We start from the raw sequence: 18422 nt of genomic DNA, 5'->3' as shown, positions 1-18422 counted from the left end.
GAAAAAAAAGGGACTATAATGATGAAATCCTCTCACAACTTAATAATGATACGTATTATGAGTGTCTGTCATGCAATCCACTTGAAGAACTGACAAGTATGATTAATAGAAAACCTTAAGGAGTGGTACGACCAAACACTAATTGATTATGATGAGTACGTTTATCTATTAGTTGAATAACCTAGATCACCCTGTATGTACAGTTTACCTAAAATCCAAAAGAACAGAAAGAGACAGATAATGTTGGGGATAGGGGGACCTACGGAGAGACTCTCGCAATTTATAGATACGTTTCTGAGACCTTATGTCCAGAATTTACCTTCATATATACAGGATACGAACCATGTTTTAAATATCATGAGTGACATCTCATGGGAATCAGGAATGATTATGGCTACATTAGCTGTAGTATCCTTAGATACTAATATTCATCATCATTTAGGATTGAAGGCATTAAAGACTTTTTTGAATAAGCGACCGGCAGAATACTATGATCATACTATGATGTTATTGGAAATGACGAAGATAATATTGCAAAACAATGTATTCTTATTTGATAGCAAATGGTATAGGCAACAACTTGGGATTGCCATGGGTTCCAGATTCGCTCCGTCTTTTGCCAACCTGTTTATGGGTTGGTTTGAGGCGGAGTGGATCTGGGGCCCCATGGGCAGTAAATGGATTGATAACATCTATTATTGGGGACGGTTCATAGACGACTGTCTCCTTATTTGGACTGAAACTAGCAGTGAACTTGAGGATTTCTTTATTTATTTGAATGATAATGATTTGTATTTGAGTTTTACTATGCATTATGATGGCAATCGCATTATCTTCGTAGATGTGGAGTTGTTTGTTAATAAAGATAAACTGTGTAGTGGAATGTACTGCAAAGAGACTAGTTGTAATGCATTATTACACACAGAATTGACGCCATACCTTATGGCGAGATGCTAAGGGCCAGAAGAAATTGTTCAGAGCAGAAGGATTTTGAGACCAATTTGGAGGACATGGTTCATAGATTCGCAGTTAGAGGATATGACCGCAAAGTGATTAACAATGCTAAGAGGAGGGCACAAAATCTCAGCAGAGATTTTACTTGAGACTAAAAATACTGACAAAAAGAATAAAGTCACAGATAAGGTTAGATTGATTACTAATTATAACAGCGAAAGCCATAAATTGTACTCAGTACTCAATAAGTACTGGCATCTTCTGAGAGCAGGCAAAGATATTATGCCGTTTTTGAATGATAGACCTAGTGGGACTTTTAGAAAAGGGTTAACTCTAGCAAATATTGCCAGTCCTAGCTATCCAAGAAAACAATATAATTTGGACTGGCTTAGTAATCACATGAGAGGTTTTTATAAATGTGGACGATGTAGCTCGTGCAGGTGGGCTATGAATAAAGTAACAACTTTGAATTACAATGACACGGGGACATACAAGCTTAACATGTTTATCAATTGTGATATCTATTAGGTTATATATGTTATTGTGTGTATCTGTAAGAAGATCTATGACCTTCGACCCAGTCCTGAGGCGGAAGCCGGGAGCTGGAGGTACTCTAAAGTTTTTTAAAAAACTGTTAATTCTTTTATTTCCTGCTTTGTGTGGTGTCACTGTTTTCTGTGTTTTAAGAGTACAAACACTCACCTAAGCGCCTCATTGAACCAACGCACAGCTGCCCTCGAGCTGACACTCCCACCTGCGCCTTCAGCTGCCGCCAATCTCCCAGGCGTGCGCGCTGACTCCGCCCCTTCAGGCCACGCCCCCTGCTGGCAATACTTAAACCGCTGACTTCCAGCGGCAACGATCAAACCTTCGACCCAGTCCTGAGGCGGAAGCCGGGAGCTGGAGGTACTCTAAAGTTTTTTAAAAAACTGTTAATTCTTTTATTTCCTGCTTTGTGTGGTGTCACTGTTTTCTGTGTTTTAAGAGTACAAACACTCACCTAAGCGCCTCATTGAACCAACGCACAGCTGCCCTCGAGCTGACACGCCCACCTGCGCCTTCAGCTGCCGCCAATCTCCCAGGCGTGCGCGCTGACTCCGCCCCCTTCAGGCCACGCCCCCTGCTGGCAATACTTAAACCGCTGACTTCCAGCGGCAACGATCAAACCTTCGACCCAGTCCTGAGGCGGAAGCCGGGAGCTGGAGGTACTCTAAAGTTTTTTAAAAAAAACTGTTAATTCTTTTATTTCCTGCTTTGTGTGGTGTCACTGTTTTCTGTGTTTTAAGAGTACAAACACTCACCTAAGCGCCTCATTGAACCAACGCACAGCTGCCCTCGAGCTGACACGCCCACCTGCGCCTTCAGCTGCCGCCAATCTCCCAGGCGTGCGCGCTGACTCCGCCCCCTTCAGGCCACGCCCCCTGCTGGCAATACTTAAACCGCTGACTTCCAGCGGCAACGATCAAACCTTCGACCCAGTCCTGAGGCGGAAGCCGGGAGCTGGAGGTACTCTAAAGTTTTTTAAAAAACTGTTAATTCTTTTATTTCCTGCTTTGTGTGGTGTCACTGTTTTCTGTGTTTTAAGAGTACAAACACTCACCTAAGCGCCTCATTGAACCACGCACAGCTGCCCTCGAGCTGACACGCCCACCTGCGCCTTCAGCTGCCGCCAATCTCCCAGGCGTGCGCGCTGACTCCGCCCCCTTCAGGCCACGCCCCCTGCTGGCAATACTTAAACCGCTGACTTCCAGCGGCAACGATCAAACCTTCGACCCAGTCCTGAGGCGGAAGCCGGGAGCTGGAGGTACTCTAAAGTTTTTTTAAAAAACTGTTAATTCTTTTATTTCCTGCTTTGTGTGGTGTCACTGTTTTCTGTGTTTTAAGAGTACAAACACTCACCTAAGCGCCTCATTGAACCAACGCACAGCTGCCCTCGAGCTGACACGCCCACCTGCGCCTTCAGCTGCCGCCAATCTCCCAGGCGTGCGCGCTGACTCCGCCCCCTTCAGGCCACGCCCCCTGCTGGCAATACTTAAACCGCTGACTTCCAGCGGCAACGATCAAACCTTCGACCCAGTCCTGAGGCGGAAGCCGGGAGCTGGAGGTACTCTAAAGTTTTTTAAAAAAAACTGTTAATTCTTTTATTTCCTGCTTTGTGTGGTGTCACTGTTTTCTGTGTTTTAAGAGTACAAACACTCACCTAAGCGCCTCATTGAACCAACGCACAGCTGCCCTCGAGCTGACACGCCCACCTGCGCCTTCAGCTGCCGCCAATCTCCCAGGCGTGCGCGCTGACTCCGCCCCCTTCAGGCCACGCCCCCTGCTGGCAATACTTAAACCGCTGACTTCCAGCGGCAACGATCAAACCTTCGACCCAGTCCTGAGGCGGAAGCCGGGAGCTGGAGGTACTCTAAAGTTTTTTAAAAAACTGTTAATTCTTTTATTTCCTGCTTTGTGTGGTGTCACTGTTTTCTGTGTTTTAAGAGTACAAACACTCACCTAAGCGCCTCATTGAACCACGCACAGCTGCCCTCGAGCTGACACGCCCACCTGCGCCTTCAGCTGCCGCCAATCTCCCAGGCGTGCGCGCTGACTCCGCCCCCTTCAGGCCACGCCCCCTGCTGGCAATACTTAAACCGCTGACTTCCAGCGGCAACGATCAAACCTTCGACCCAGTCCTGAGGCGGAAGCCGGGAGCTGGAGGTACTCTAAAGTTTTTTTAAAAAACTGTTAATTCTTTTATTTCCTGCTTTGTGTGGTGTCACTGTTTTCTGTGTTTTAAGAGTACAAACACTCACCTAAGCGCCTCATTGAACCAACGCACAGCTGCCCTCGAGCTGACACGCCCACCTGCGCCTTCAGCTGCCGCCAATCTCCCAGGCGTGCGCGCTGACTCCGCCCCCTTCAGGCCACGCCCCCTGCTGGCAATACTTAAACCGCTGACTTCCAGCGGCAACGATCAAACCTTCGACCCAGTCCTGAGGCGGAAGCCGGGAGCTGGAGGTACTCTAAAGTTTTTTAAAAAAAACTGTTAATTCTTTTATTTCCTGCTTTGTGTGGTGTCACTGTTTTCTGTGTTTTAAGAGTACAAACACTCACCTAAGCGCCTCATTGAACCAACGCACAGCTGCCCTCGAGCTGACACGCCCACCTGCGCCTTCAGCTGCCGCCAATCTCCCAGGCGTGCGCGCTGACTCCGCCCCCTTCAGGCCACGCCCCCTGCTGGCAATACTTAAACCGCTGACTTCCAGCGGCAACGATCAAACCTTCGACCCAGTCCTGAGGCGGAAGCCGGGAGCTGGAGGTACTCTAAAGTTTTTTAAAAAACTGTTAATTCTTTTATTTCCTGCTTTGTGTGGTGTCACTGTTTTCTGTGTTTTAAGAGTACAAACACTCACCTAAGCGCCTCATTGAACCACGCACAGCTGCCCTCGAGCTGACACGCCCACCTGCGCCTTCAGCTGCCGCCAATCTCCCAGGCGTGCGCGCTGACTCCGCCCCCTTCAGGCCACGCCCCCTCCCTCCCTTGATATGTGCCTGTATAGGAAGCGCAGCGGACGAGCGCAGCGGGAGCGCCGTTTGCGCGCCGAAGGCGCGCCTAAGGCAAGCCCGTCTGCGCCCGTCATCGCCAAGTCATCGCCTCTCGCCAGACCCCCTGGCCAAATACCATCACCATTTCTTGCCTATGATAGTAAGACGCTCCATAGCTGGAACCCCGGAAGATCCTGTGTAAACATTACGGGTAAGCCCGGTCTTACCTGCCTGCAATGCCATACCTGCAGTTTCTCCACCACCAAACCCCACGCCGTCCGACAGTTTTTAGGTTCGGACAAAATCACCTCCATCACGATACTCCACCTCAATGTCAGATCACTAGTTAAACACCACCTAGAGGTTAACACTCTAATACTGGATGAAAACCCAGATATCCTCTTCCTCTGCGAAACATGGCTTCGCGATGACACCTCCACTATTCCCAATCTTACTCTACCAGACGACTACCGGATGTCGGCCATTAACAGAGAGGATAGAGGAGGCGGTCTCGCTATAATCCACAAAAAAACGCTCTCCTGTTCTTTTGTCAAGGAAAATCTGGTTGATTCTGAATGCGCCAACTTCAAAATCACCATAACTCCCAACTTCACCGTGTCGGGTCTCTACATCTACCGCCCACCTGGCCCCTCTTCAAAATTCATTGAGGCCCTCCTTGACTCAATAACCTCTTTAATCACCAAAAACCCCAATTTCACCATTCTGGGAGACCTTAATCTCCACTTTGATCTACTTAATGACTCCACGATCAAAACGCTCCTCGCAGATCTCTCTGCACTACAACTCAACCCCCTCATCTTCACTTCTACTCACTTAGCCGGCCACATCCTAGACCCAGTCTTCTCCAACTTAGAAGAACTCACCTCAGAGCCACCCCTTCCTATGGGATGGACAGATCATTCCCTTATTAAATTAGCCATCCCGGTCTACAAGAGCAGGCACAACACGGCACCGACCAGCCGTTTAAAAAGACCGTGGCATAAACTGTCTCATGATGACCTACACAAGACATTAGGGGATTTTCACCCTGACTCTAACGCTGACATCAACACTAATTACAGCACGTTTCACGAGTGGATCACGAGCGGACTAGACAGTCTTATCCCTGCTAAATGGACAAAAGGTCGTAACTCGCCATCGAACCCCTGGTACAACGACACACTCAAAAAACTACGAAAAGAGTGTAAAAAGGCAGAACGCCTTTGGCGTAGGGAATACAATAAAGAAGAAAAAAGTAAATACCTTCTGCTACAAAAAATGTATCATAAAGCCATCCGTGCTGCACGGACCGCCTTCTACGCCGACAAAATTGAAACTAGTCCCACCCCCGCGAAAGAAATTTTCAAACTCGTACAAGAACTACAGAGCAGTAAAACACCCCCCCCTATGATCTCCTCTGAGCAACAGTGCGAAGAACTTGCTAAATTCTTCGTTGACAAAGTGCAGAAAATTTATACTTCCTTCCCCCAGCATGACCCTAATACCATTAGCTACCCCTCCGTTTCTCTTAGCTACTCGACTTTGACCTACATCCCAGAAATCTCCAAAGACACTCTTATTATACTCTGCAATAAAGTCAAGTCTGGCTCCCCCGCAGACCCTATGCGCCCGGCCCAATTCCTTGACTCAATCAACTTCTTTCTACCAGCGCTAACCGCCATCCTGAACCTCTCCTTTACTTCAGCGTGTGTACCATCTGCCTGGAAGCAAGCGTGGGTTTCCCCTATCATCAAGAAACCCACCTTAGATCCATCTAAACCGGAGAACTTTCGCCCAATCTCCCTGCTTCCATGGCTTTCCAAACTCGCTGAAGCACATGTTAACAGCGCTCTATCCCAACATACGGTCAATAACAACATTCTGGACCCATCACAAAATGGGTTCAGACCAGGCCATAGTACTGAGTCTGCTCTTTTAGCCACCACAGAGCACCTCCGGACGATCTTGGATGCCGGTCAAGGTGCTGCGCTGATCCTCCTGGATCTCAGCGCGGCCTTTGACACGGTATCCCATGTCATCCTTCTTAAACGTCTGGAAACCTTTGGAGTAACGGGCCATGCCTTGGAGTGGTTCAGATCCTTCCTCAAAAACAGGTCCTTCCGAGTCTCTGCCCCCCCCTTTCTATCTAAACCCCACCCTATTGAACAGGGTGTCCCACAGGGCTCTGCGCTAAGCCCCTCTCTTTTTAATCTTTATGTTCAGCCACTAGCGGCAGTAGCCAAAGAATGGGGCTTGACATTGGTATCGTACGCTGACGATACACAACTGGCCATTGCCCTTTCAGACGGACCTTCCAACCTTTCCTCTAATTTTAAAAACGGACTCTCTGCGGTCGCCCAATGGATGACCACAAACTGTTTACAACTCAACGGCGGAAAAACAGAGGTGCTTCTCCTTGGCAAAAACACCAGCCTTTGGAATGAGCACTGGTGGCCATCCTCCCTCGGTACCATCCCTCCCCCCAAAACCCTAGTGAAAAACTTGGGTGTCTGGATGGACGACTCACTCAACTTTCGAGCTCACACCAAGAAAGTTGCCGGCACCTGCATTGGCTTACTGAGAAGCCTTAGCCATATACTAAATTTCTTTGACGCAAAGACCCGCCAACTCATCATCCAAGCCACCATCCTCTCGCGTCTGGACTATGCCAATGTACTCCTTCTTGGCGTCAACAAATGTGAGTTAGCACGACTCCAACGCGTGCAGAACTCGGCCGCTAGAACTCTGGTTGGCCTTCCCCGCAGATGCTCAGCCAGAGCAACCATCAGGAAACTGCATTGGCTTCCGGTTGACTCCAGAATCAAGTTTAAGACCCTCATCATGACCTTCAAAATTCTCAAACTTAACACTCCCCCTCTGCTTCAACCCCTTCTCACTCCCTATGCGCCGTCACGGAACCTGAGATCTTCCAACCAAAACCTTCTCTGCGTCCCACGCATAAAACTCTGCCGCATGGGCGGACGCTCCTTCAGGTTCCTGGGAGCCAAGATGTGGAACGAACTACCACATCATATTCGCGAGATAGACAACCTATCTGCTTTCCGGAAGGCAGTGAAAACTCTTTTATTCCCTTGCCCGTAAACTTTCCTCCGTCCTCGGACCCTCTAGCTCAGGATCGGATCTGGGTTTCAGCGCCGGGACGCCTCATTGCCGGGGCAGCTGTTGCGCTTCACCAAAACAATAAGATAAGATAAGATAAGATAAGCACTATTAGACGATTATGCGACAGGGTGACGGAACATTTTAGGGCTTTAAAAAATGGAGACACCTGTTATCCTATTGCGGCTCATGCAGTACAAAATTATCAAGACAAAAATAAAAATAAATTTAGCTTCAATTGTATAGAACATGTGAAAATGGATAGGAGAGATGGTAATAGACAATTACAATTGAGGGGTAAAGAAGTGATTTGGATAATGAAAATGAAACCAGTAGAAATGGGAATGAATATAGATAGTGAATTACCGTACTTTTTTGGACAATGAAGTGCCATGAATATATGTTAGAAGAAATTTAGCTTGAGAATACCAGTAAATTTGGAGAAATTCACAATGTTTTGTATAAGTTATTAAAATTAACCCATTGTTTTTTTAATTTTAATTATTGAGATGCCAGTTTTCATGTATTTTCTGAGGAGTTTTTTTTATCATGTAGACTATACAATTCTTTGAAGATGTTAATGCCCTGAAAGATGCTGAGTGAAACCTTTAAGGGCAGAGTTGAATATGTATTTTACAAACTTTTAGAACATGTTGCTTTTGGTTCAAATAATTATACTTATGAAGGGCAACATTTCTGACTCTAATATGTCAATGTAATGTGTACTTAGGATATATTTATGGTAGACGTACAGTTTTGACTTTCAGGTACTGTACGCGTGACGGATCAGTACTTACAATTATCAGGCGGAGTAAGAATGCAAGAAAATAATTGTAGTATTTATATCGATATTGCAGATTATACAAAACTGTGTAGAGTTTACACGTGAGAATTCCTACATGATATTAGTTTCGTAAGCTGTTATAAATGTTGGAGAACTATATGTTAATTTACTACTGCCCTCACTAAGAATGAATTACTGTTTCGATACAATCTTTCTACTTCCTTTCCCTTTTGTTTTCTTCTTTTTAATATTTTTCTTTACTAACGCGGTGGAGGCTTCTCTCTCTCTAAACTACTATCATCTCGTAACGTTCAGACATTTAACTTTACCACAGAATTAAGTTTATTGATAATGGATTGAAAGATTTGATCGTGGACATATACAAGATCGATGATTTGTAATATTGAGAATTATTAGAATATGTATTTTCATTACGTAGTATTCGTACGTATGAGTATGGTGTTAGAATTAGGCCTTTGGTACTTTAAATAGTATTTTATGGTACATTATCCATTTTAAGATCGCAGATTTATTTTGGTAGACGAAAGACGGGCTTAGTGGTGATTGTAAAACTTTATTGCTAATTGTGTACAGTGACATTATGGGACATAATGGACTAAGTGATAATCGGTAGACGATTTGGTTTATTTTACTTTGGGTGAGTATACACTCACGACGTATACTTGATACGATATGATTCCGATATGATTGTTGTAACACGAGTTGAATATTGAATGTATTAGATTACACTTTCTATTAATTTAAAGCAGGTTTCGTTTTTAGACTTAGAATTTGGATTGTTACTAGCTGATTTTGGTTATTGACAATAGTACAGTAATAACGAGAGCTCTGTTTGTCAGGTAACGTACTTAATGCACATTCTAAGATGGCGCCCATTACTTTTCGAAATATTTGACAGTGAAAACATGGCGCCTAAATATACTTGGCACGATATGACGTGGATAGGATTGTTAATATACAAATTGAATATTGATTATATTGGATGATAATTTATATTAATTTAAAGCAGGTTTTGCGATTTAAAATTTGGGGTTGCTAGTAGTTGATTTTGGTTTTCCGACAGAACTACAGCGCAAACGAGAGCTCTGTTTGTCAGGTAACGTGCTAATTGCACATTCTAAGATGGCACCCGTCATATTGACAGTGACAATATGGCGCCCAAGTAGAACGCCAGTTTCCTGTCACGTTTGTGAGGCTTACGTCGGTGAGTGGGGGACTGGTATCTTTTGCAGACGTTTTACTAGCTAAAGAATAGTGATTACTTAACTTACCAATTTTGGGTCTCTTTTATAGACCAATACACGTGGGATTTGGAGACTGTTTGAAGACTAAGAATATTGGAGTTGTGGATACGAAGGAAGGAGGGTGAGATTACCTTTCAACTTATTGAACGGATAGAACATCTGGGATATATTCTTTCGAAGTCTCTGTATGCAATTATGTAAGAAACACAACATGAATTAGTGTTTGTTAAGGAAATGGCATTTTTAATGTTTTTTTTGTAATATTGGGAGCTGCTGTATATTTAATCAGTACTTCTGATGCTTCTGTTACTTTCAGAGACCGAAACTCTCTACCGAATGGATATTCTTTCAAGTGGGATTATTGCTTGTGAAAATAATATTGATAAACTGCTGAGCTTTTACAAAGGAGGATTCAGACTATATTAACAGAGAAAGGGTAAATGTTACACATGGCTTATTACTTTGAATGTGAACATGATTTCTTTATACTTGTGGGTGTCAGATTATTAGGATATCCTACAGGAGTGGCTTTGTTAATGTCGGATACAACAACAGCTTAGTTTTTCAAGAGAACACATACATACTTACTTGTTACGATCTTTACGCATAACAGAATATCTTTGTGGGTTTCATACTATCATGATATCCCACAGTGTCTGCTTTCCTAATTTTGGATATGTGGACGGTTCCTTATTTTCAGAGATTTAGAGGCACATACATATTATCTGTTATGATCTCTACGTATAACAGAATAAGCAGGGGTTAGAACTTGTGATGGGGGGGATTATTTGTTTTTGATAAGAGGTCTTCTTATTAGGTTTACCGCATCGGATGTATGATTTTGATTTTACAGATAGAGAGTTGTGCGTTTGATATCGATACGGACGAATTTATAATTTTTGTACCTTGGAATCTGAATTTCAGGTGATTTTACGCATATAATTTCAAAACTATTTTTAACAAATAAATTTCAGTTTTGCTCTTGGGCTTTCACAATTCTGGGTGTTGAAACAGGAGATATCTGGTGCTATGACTTTTAGAGCTTTCCTTGGGACTTTACTCTATGTCACACTGGGTGATGGTTTACTATGAATTCATGAGTGCTCTTCTGTCGTTTTTCATTAACTAGGCAAGGACTAAGAGAATGAGATGTATTTGTACCAGTGTGTAAGATACAATATATTTTTTTCTTTGCTTATACTTTGCTTATTTGGGTTTGCAGCCCTTAAGTAGTCAAGGATGCTTGATCTAGCATGAAGAAACACGTGTTGGCTGCTTAGAATTTGGTTTATATTGAAGAAATACTTAATTGAATGTTTTGGATGTACGGACAAGAGAAGTCTGCTGTACCAACTGAAGAATACTTGATTTAAAGACAAGAAGAATACATTTATGGACATTGAAATCTTTTTTGTGGATCATGTACATTTTGTGTGCTCGGGGAGGATTTTTCTTTAGATTTGTTATCCGCACATGTGGGTAGGGGTAGGGTTGTGTAGGTAACCAACCCTTCTTCCCCTGCGAGCACCGTTAGATACGAATTGTAATTTGATACTCTGACCCAGATGTGTAGTTGAGCGCCCTTTCGTTTTCCTGGTTACCTAGTTTTCAGTTAGCGAAGGTGTCCCGGGGTTTGGAAATTACACCGGGACGAGTTCAGCACATTATTCAATGGGGCCCAAATTCTTGGTTGGGAGGACGGCGTTAACCCTGTGAAAATAGTGGGTCGACACCATCCACCGACGTGTACCCCAGACGCGTGCCCTGGTCCCACTGCACATAGGTCAAGCGGCCGCAGGCCCCCTTCAGCGCGGCCACCCCACAACTACGCAGCCGACAGGCCTCAGCTCCGGGCCACAATCCAAGGAATCCACAAATACAGGCTGGCCCTCACAGCAGTGGGGGAAGGGGGACTATGTCCAGTGTGACTTACTGGCGCTGGGGAGACTGCGTAACTGCGCTAGCTGCTGCAGTTTCTTGGCAGAGTCAGAGTGACCAGAAGGAACTTCTCATCAAACGACCTTCTTGGCCACGCCCCCCCTTAAAGTTGATTTATTTAGTAATGCTACAGATAAATATTAACCCCTGTAAGGTAAATGGTTAGGTTAGCAGTTAGAGCAGAAGGGATGTTGCTAAAGTAAAGCATATAGTAATATTAGTGAAGTAAAGGGCATTTTATTTTTAGGGACGCAATGGGTGAGGTAATGTAAAGTAGATGAAACTGAGTTTAAAGAAATTATATTCATTTACTCAGCTACCAATGTCCACTGACCCATCCTAAATAACCAAAACACAGTCTTAAATGTGTTTTACATTACTGTCTGTTACAATAGAGAGGAATTTTGAAAATTCACATTTATGTATCACTCACAAGTTACCTTTCAGCATTTTATATTACTATCATTAACAAGGTGCCTTTCACCATATTAATTAATAAGCCAGCAAAATGGTTCAGCGAAAGAGTAATCACAAATGACATCATCATTTGTATGACTTAATTGTTACAAGACTGAATGATTCCAGCGTGGCCAGCTCAGCACTTCATTCTTTGAAGGTTGATGGGTTCATTAAATTCGATAATACCAACACATTTTTAACAATACAGTAGCAAAATATAAACTGTGGTAGTAATCGTTATAAAAAAAAATCTTATTTTGGTATACATTTCTGTACATCCTATAGAAATACCAAAACTCTTGGCTTTGCCATTTGCTGTTAGAAGGCCCTTGTCTTGGCATTCACCCGCTTTTTTAAGCACCTTCATTCATGTCAGATGAGGGAACACAGATACTGGCGATGTGATGATCTTGTCAGTGTTATATCGCACCACTGATATTCCTATATATTGTTCTGTCAGGAGGGCACTGCCAGTTTGAAGCCATCTCCTTCAGCTACGGGGTATTTACCAAGGTTACAACAGGGATAGAGACCCATCTCAGAAAAACAGGAACAGGTACGTATGGCCCAATACCCAGATGAATCTCTGTTGAAAGTGGGTGGCACTTTGGAAGTAATTGATGCATGAATGTCTATCTAATGCAAAGAATGAGGTTAGCATTGATCTTTAGTAAGTCATCTGCTTTACACCCATAGTTCATCAGTTATGAACATGGTGCAAAACGATGCCTTTCCTTCGACTGTGAGGGTGAGGAACATTCTAAAAATATCAGTGCTTTTTTGTAAGTACGTGGCTAATTTGGCTAGTTGGTCTCGTCACATCTATCATCTTCCTATCTTGCTCATCTGACAGACTGATGAGGTCCCTTCACAGGAAAATAGTACTCATTGGTACGAGCTCTGGTTCGCACTGTCAGTTGCAGTTTCATTTTTAGCACAACTAAGATACTGGTGGACGATCCTCAAAGGAGAATCTTCTCAGAAGGAAACCATAGAGGCGGGCATGCCGTCACAAGGTTATGGTCAGCAGCGGCTCAGTGGTTTAGAGTACTCATCAGGAGATTCTCTCCATCAATGGGGGACAGTTGTGGCAGAAACAATAACTGCACATTAATGTGCTGGATTTAAGAGCAGTCCTCCTGGCGCTAGGGGCTTCCCTTCAGCATATTTGAATACTCTGAATTTAGGTTGGAACTGAAAATGTGATGGTCATGTACTATGTGAAGAAGAGGAATAATGTGAGGTCTGAACCTCTGTGTGAGTAGGTCTTGGAGACTGGTGTGAGATATTATGGTACTTTGGTTTATGGCTCACTTGGAGGGGATGGGCAATTTACACAGTCTTTCTCAGCTACTTGACCGATTGTAACAATAATTGGGAGTTAAGTAAGGAGTGCTTCCCCATATGGTTTCTTCAGATATGTCTAATTGCCTTTGGGGTCAATCGCAAGTGCAGATATTTTTGGTTGGAGTGCTATTTTTCAGGTGAAGATGGTGTGCACTTCACTGGGACTACATTTTCAGTTTCTACATATATTGAAAATTCCTGCTAATTTTTGTATGAATTGGAAACTCGAGATTCACGTATCAAACATGATACTGATAACTGCAGACTGGGTAAGTCGAACCTCCAGTGTCATTTACCGGCACCCCATTCTTTGTCCCTAAATTGTATCTTTTAGATAGAATAGTTTCTGGCTCAGCAATGTAGCAAGGCCTTGAGCCCCATGCTGGGCTCCTGTGCCTTCTAATCCTAGCTGTCATGATTGCTTCTGCAGATGGTGATGGAAGCTGCATCCTGAATTTGTCTGATATGCTACCACCGTCTGCTGGTGGACAAGATAGTCCAATAGTGTGCTGCAGAATACATTTTACTCTTTTGTGTTCTCAAATTCTTTCACCTCAATACCTACCCTCTATAAACGATGTGATCGAAATTGTCAGTGGCAATTCATTTTACCAGGTACATCAGTGATCTTCGACATTGATGACTTGGAATTTTTTATACTACCATTACTCCTACTAGGAGAGTGTGCAAATCTTCATGTTCTGTGCATAGGGCTCCTGTTTCTGTCATTCATGACTTACTCGGTTGCAAAGTGAGATGAGCCATTTTTCCTCCTTAAGACTGAGACCAATATTCACATATTCAAAGCTTTAGTTTCGTGCTCTATTTTTTTTATACTACTCACTTTTCAAGAATTGGAAAAGATTTGTGCACCTAGCCCTCTCTCTCTTTCTTAACTTAACACCTAGCCTTAATACTTCAGTATTCCCTTCATGATTTATTTGCCCATTTTCAGACTCCTGATATATTTTCCAAGACGTTTTTTGTCTTCCAAAATGCTTTTTCTTATGTTATGATGTCACCCATTTGGAACTATCCAAATTGATGAGGCAAGGAATGACAGCCTGACGGGATATCTCAAAATGATCAGTAACCCCCATCCTCCATGCTGACCAGCCAATGACCATATTGCTGCTACACATTTGCTTTCACTATAGAATGGTTGATTCTGTGTTTATTTGAAATGTCATGTTATCCAAACAAAGTTTTTTTGTTATTGTGATTATTGAAGTGCCTGAACTGATTCTTGGTGGTGTATTATAAATGTCTTACTTTTTTACACCCACTTGTACTTTGTGTTTGCCCTGCTCCTTCCTGAGTTTCTCCCCTTGTCCCTTCTGAGTTTCTGCCTTGCTGTGTCCAGGGCAGCAACCACTTTGTTATTCCTTTTATTTCATTCATACTCAGAAGTCTTACTGGGGTCGTATGAAAATGCACAAAGGTTCCATTCAGTATTTAGTGAAAGCCTTAATGTAGGACGTGCCAGAAACCTATGGAAGGCGCACCAAAAGCAAGCCTGTCTGGGCGCTTCTCACCAGTATGCTGCCAGCTGCCACCACCACTACCCTTGCCTAAATTCAATCAGGCAAGGGCTCTTAGACGGACTATACAGCTCAAAACGTATGAGCATTTGCGGCTTCCCAGTGGCCTCTCCTTGCTTCTCAAATTAAAACCCTAGTTGCAGAAAGTCTCTAATATCCTGCCTCTTCACCCCACTTTTCTTCCTCTGCACCTATCACTTCTGGAGCACAACACAATTTGAATGCTTTTTTTCTAAATGTACACTCTGTGATAAAACACGATACTGAAATAGAGGAGCTTATCAGTGAAAATATGAATAATATACTTTGCTTTGCATGCATAAAGGTGGCTTACTAAAGATTGTGCCCCTGTATTAGAAAGATTAGTTCCCACGACTAACGTTTTCTTGGTGACTAGCGAAATTTTCATGCTGGGGCAGTGTAGCAATTATGCATTTTCAATAATCTTGAAATCTCTGAGAATTAGCCCCGCTTATCTTTTTTAGGGGGCAGTCTTGATCGTCTCTTTAAATTTTATAAAGACAATTATGCAAATTGCTCCTTTCTTCAGGCCTCTATATACGTCTCTCCCCAAGTAGAAGGACCATTCACACCTCTTTTGCCAATTCATGTTCACGTCTTGTGTTTTAGCAATCTTAATCTTTGGCTTGAAGCTTCTATGGGAGCAGCAGAATCTTTTTTCAAAATCACATCTCAGCTAGCAAAATCGGCCATTTACTTGATCCTATTTTTGCTCCCGGAAATGTCATCAATACTTTAAATTTCTACCCAAGTATCAGTTCTGACCACTTTGTAATTCCTTGCAGCGTTTTAGTGAATATTGCACCTGTAAACAGCAGCTTTAATCAATTTGCTCCCACAAATGGAAACAGCAAAACGTACCAGATTTTCAATAACTGGTAATCATTAACCTATGAAATTGCACACCTAACAATTCCCTCGCTGAATTTAATCTCTCCGTCATTACCTCTGTTTTCACAAAAATAATCGATCTTTACAACAAAGGTGAATTACTAATTCTACCTTGCAGAAACTAAACCCTTGCTTTATGACGATCTTAGTATCTCTACAGATTGACACTTACTTGTAGGGTTTAAAGAAGCTGGAGGAAGAATTACCCTACAGATTTATTCCTCAATTATAAACAAAAAACAACAAGAAAATTGAGCGGTCATAACATTTGCAAATAAACAATCTGCACCAATGCGCATCACTTGTTCTTCCAATCTAGCTCAGAAACTCTTCAGGTTAGTAACTGAATTTATTAACACTCGCTAGTTACATTATTCTCTCATCCCCTTATAAAAACTGCATAAGGACATATTTTTCTTTCATGAGAAAGTGGCTTCCAATTGTTCGAGATTAGAATTATACAATCTGCCTCGTCCTGTCAACCTCCTATTTTGTGCCTGGCCCCTCATCAGCCAATTTATTTGAATCCTCCTCTCTTACGGCTCAAGAACTGAACACTTTACTTAATTTTTCTCACCTATGGCTCTATGTCCTACACGTTTCAAGAAAGATGTGGGAGCTAAAATTGCACACCACCTTTGCACTTTATTTGGTAGATCCTTGGCATCTAGCATTTTCGCTAGTGTCCGGAAGAATGCCACTGTGTCACAGCTACTACAGTAAACAACATCTGGATCCCTTAGCCCTAGCTAATTTAGTAATGCCCATTCCTACTTCCCTATCTAGATAACCTACAAGAAAGGGTAGGTGTAAAAAAGCAGCTGCAGAATTTTATGGAGACTGTTGATAGCCTTGAATATGCACAAGTTCACTTCTGTCCTGGTCGAACCACAGAACTCACGGTCCTCGCCGCGCTGGACGACCTTCACACAGAAGTCATAGTGGCAGTGTGGAGACTCTGATTTTGGTTGATGTGTACACCAGCTTTGCCACCACCAACCATCATCTGCTCCTCCTCCTACAGTGGCTTTATGACAATGGCTGCAGAGAAAAAACGCTTGATTGGTTCTGTTTTTTAATTGAATAGATCTCAAAGAGCTGTCAAGTCACAACTTTCTTCTTCCCTCATGTGACCTCAAATGGGGTGTTCCCCAAGAAGCCAGCTTGTCACCTTTGCTTTTAATTATCTGTATGCACAACTCTAGCCTACTAATTGTGTTCTCTTGGTGACAAGTTTTAAATGTATTCTGACGATCCACAGCTTGTTTAACCTGACACAGTAGAATTCACCCTCTTCTCTTCTTATTTCCAGCCCAGCTTCACTTTGATAGTGAATGTCTGCAAGCTTTTTAAAACTGAATACATCTATAAATGAGGACCTCCTGATAAAATTCTTCTCATCTTATTATAACGTGATTAAAGGTCCTGTATTATGGGCCCCTCAACCTTGATCTGTTCCTAACAGAGTGGCATCACTTTAGAACCCAAGGTGGCTCCGGAAACCAATGCTTGCTTTTATCACTTGAAAATCCTCTGCCACATTCTACATTTTCTCCATCTCCAGTTTCACATTAGGGTGGTGAATGCTTTCAAAAAGCCACATTGGTCTATGCAACAGTGCCTATTTCTTTTGAAAAATCCCTTAACCATCTGCGGCTTATCCTAAACTCTACTGCTAGATTGCTCACCGGACACAATAAATGGAAGTCCTTCTCTCACACAGTACTGCATCTTTGACTCCCAATCAGGAAATGTATTCATTTTAAATTCTTAAATATTGTCCATAAAGGGGTCCACTCTACCTGGTCTCATTCTCAGGCCTCCGAATTTAACTGGTATATCTCTTACTATGCCTTAAAAGTTGTGAGCCAATACTTGCTGCAGATTCTGAAATCGCGCAAAGTATGTTCTGGAGGTAAGCCTTCTCTGTCAGAGCTGTCAAGTTTTGGGAAATCCTCCCTCTTCATCTTTGTTCTGAACCCTTCCTCACGATTATCAGAAAGGAGTAAACAACATGGCTCTTTAAGCAGCTACTCGTCCCTCAGGTCATAATTGGGATTGCTGCTCTTAGCACCAATACATTCTTAATAAATCACTCATATGGTATCATTCCCAAAAACAATTACTGTTCAAAGCCAGAAACACACTTCCAGGCTGCCTACCTTATCGAGGGAACGCGAATCCTCCCTGCCGCCGCCGCCACAGCTGATCTCACGAGCGGCCGCAGTGTGCAGAGGGGAGGGGAGGAGGAGACAACTACATTCCCCAAGCTCCTTCGCGCCGGAAGCCCGCCAGCACCATCCACGCCAGCGCCTGGAGGCGCATATATTCTCGGACCACCCCGGCAGAGCGGGTGTCCGTTCAAAGCCAGAAACACACTTCCAGGCTGCCTACCTTATCGAGGGAACGCGAATCCTCCCTGCCGCCGCCACAGCTGATCTCACGAGCGGCCGCAGTGTGCAGAGGGGAGGGGAGGAGGAGACAACTACATTCCCCAAGCTCCTTCGCGCCGGAAGCCCGCCAGCACCATCCACGCCAGCGCCTGGAGGCGCATATATTCTCGGACCACCC

The 18422-nt window shown here is 43.4% G+C and overlaps 1 protein-coding gene across 3 annotated transcripts in view; it reads right to left on the bottom strand.

Moving 5' to 3' along the window:
- APPL2 (adaptor protein, phosphotyrosine interacting with PH domain and leucine zipper 2) overlaps positions 1 to 18422 on the bottom strand; it is a 668813-nt gene that overhangs the window by 438867 nt on the left and 211524 nt on the right. The window lies entirely within an intron of this gene.

Source organism: Triturus cristatus, chromosome 4_1, assembly GCF_964204655.1.
Source record: "Triturus cristatus chromosome 4_1, aTriCri1.1, whole genome shotgun sequence".
NCBI classification, from domain to species: Eukaryota; Metazoa; Chordata; class Amphibia; order Caudata; family Salamandridae; genus Triturus; species Triturus cristatus.
The sequence above is the reverse complement of the archived record's forward strand: the minus strand, read 5'-3'. Positions and strand labels throughout refer to the sequence as shown.